This window comes from Urocitellus parryii, chromosome 4 (genome assembly GCF_045843805.1).
Source record: "Urocitellus parryii isolate mUroPar1 chromosome 4, mUroPar1.hap1, whole genome shotgun sequence".
NCBI lineage: Eukaryota > Metazoa > Chordata > Mammalia > Rodentia > Sciuridae > Urocitellus > Urocitellus parryii.
The window spans coordinates 707,342-710,709 of NC_135534.1; positions in this window are offsets into that span (position 1 = coordinate 707,342).

A 3,368-nucleotide genomic window follows, 5' to 3' on the forward strand; every position below is an offset into this window, starting at 1 on the left:
CTCGCATCCCACCCACACACATACCTCACACCCCATCACACACACCCACACCCACACCTCACACCCCATCACACACACCCCCACACACCCACACCTCACACCCCACACCTCACACCTCACACCCCATCACACACCCCACACCTCACACCCCATCAACCCCCCCACATACCCACACCTCACACCCCATCATCCACACCTCACATCCCCCCCACACACTTACCTCACACCCCATCAAACACACCCCACACCCACACCTCACACCCCATCCCACACACACCCCCACACACCCACACCTCACACCCCATCACACACCCCCCCACACACCCACACCTCACACCCCATCACACACCCCCCAAACACACACACACCTCACACCCCATCCCCCCCACACACCCACACACCCACACACACACCTCACACCCCATCCCCCCCCACACCACCCCCCACACACAGACACACCTCACACCCCATCACACACACCCACACCTCAAACCCCATCACACACACCCCCACACACCCACACCTCACACCCCATCACACCCCCCCACATACCCACACCTCACACCCCATCATCCACACCTCGTATCCCCCCCACACACATACCTCACACCCCATCACACACACCCACACCCACACCTCACACCCCATCACACACACACACACCCACACACCCACACCTCACACCCCACACCTCACACCTCACACCCCATCACACACCCCACACCTCACACCCCATCACACCCCATCATCCACACCTCGCATCCCCCCACACACTTACCTCACACCCCATCACACACACTCCCACACCCACACCTCACACCCCATCACACACCCCCCCCACACACACACCTCACACCCCATCCCACACACACCCCCACACACACCCACACCTCACACCCCATCACACACCCCACACCTCACACCCCATCACACACCCCACACCTCACACCCCATCACACCCCATCATCCACACCTCGCATCCCCCCCACACACTTACCTCACACCCCATCACACACACCCCCACACCCACACCTCACACCCCATCACACCCCCCCACACACACACATCTCACACCCCATCCCCCCCACACACACACACCCACACCTCACACCCCATCACACACCCCACACCTCACACCCCATCACACACCCCACACCTCACACCCCATCACACCCCATCATCCACACCCCGCATCCCCCCCCCACACTTACTCACACCCCATCAAACACACCCCCACACCCACACCTCACACCCCATCACACACCCCCCCCACACACACACACCTCACACCCCATCACACCCCACACCTACCAACACCTCACACCCCATCATCCACACCTCGCATCCCCCCACACACATACCTCACACCCCATCACACACACCCCCACACCCACACCTCACACCCCATCACACACACCCCCACACACCCACACCTCACACCCCATCACACCCCCCCACATACCCACACCTCACACCCCATCATCCACACCTCGCATCCCCCCCACACACATACCTCACACCCCATCACACACACCCACACCCACACCTCACACCCCATCCCACACACACCCCCCCACATACCCACACCTCACACCCCACACCTCACACCTCACACCCCATCACACACCCCACACCTCACACCCCATCACACCCCCCCCACATACCCACACCTCACACCCCATCATCCACACCTCGCATCCCCCCCACACACTTACCTCACACCCCATCACACACCCCCCCACACCCACACCTCACACCCCATCACACACACCCCCACACATACACCTCACACCCCATCCCCCACACACCCCCAAACACACCCACACCTCACACCCCATCACACACCCCCCCACACACACACACCTCACACCCCATCCCCCCCACACACCCACACACACACACCTCACACCCCATCCCCCCCCACACCACCCCCCACACACACCCACCTCACACCCCATCACACACACACCCACATCCACACCTCACACTCCATCACACCCCCCACATACCCACACCTCACACCCCATCATCCACACCTCGCATCCCCCCCACACACTTACCTCACACCCCATCACACACACCCACACCCACACCTCACACCCCATCACACACCCCCCCACACACACACCTCACACCCCATCACACACACCCCCACACCCACACCTCACACCCCATCACACACACCCCCACACCCACACCTCACACCCCATCACACACACCCCCACACCCACACCTCACACCCCATCACACACCCCCCACACACACACACCTCACACCCCATCCCACACACACCCCCAAACACACCCACACCTCACACCCCATCACACACCCCCCACACACACACACACCTCACACCCCATCCCCCCCCACACCCACACACACACACACACACACCTCACACCCCATCCCCCCCACACCACCCCCCCCCCACACACACACCTCACACCCCATCACACACACCCACACCTCACACCCCATCACACACACCCCCACATCCACACCTCACACTCCATCACACCCCCCACATACCCACACCTCACACCCCATCATCCACACCTCGCATCCCCCCCACACACTTACCTCACACCCCATCACACACACCCACACCCACACCTCACACCCCATCACACACCCCCCCACACACACACCTCACACCCCCATCACACACCCCACACACCCACACCTCACACCCCATCCCCCACACACACACACCTCACACCCCATCACACACCCCACACCTCACACCCCACACCTCACACCTCACACCCCATCACACACGCCACACCTCACACCCCATCACACCCCCCCACATACCCACACCTCACACCCCATCATCCACACCTCACATCCCCCCCACACACTTACCTCACACCCCATCACACACACCCCCACACCCACACCTCACACCCCATCACACACACCCCCCACACACACACACCTCACACCCCATCCCACACACACCCCCCCACTACCCACACCTCACACCCCATCACACACCCCACACCTCACACCCCATCACACACCCCACACCTCACACCCCATCACACACCCCACACCTCACACCCCATCACACCCCCCACATACCCACACCTCACACCCCATCATCCACACCTCGCATCCCTCCCACACACTTACCTCACACCCCATCACACACACCCCCACACCCACACCTCATACCCCATCACACACCTCCCCACACACACACACCTCACACCCCATCCCACACACACCCCCACACACACTCACACCTCACACCCCATCACACACCCCACACACACACACACACCTCACACCCCATACCCCCCCCCCACACACCCACACACACACACACACCTCACACCCCATCCCCCCCCACACACACACCCCCA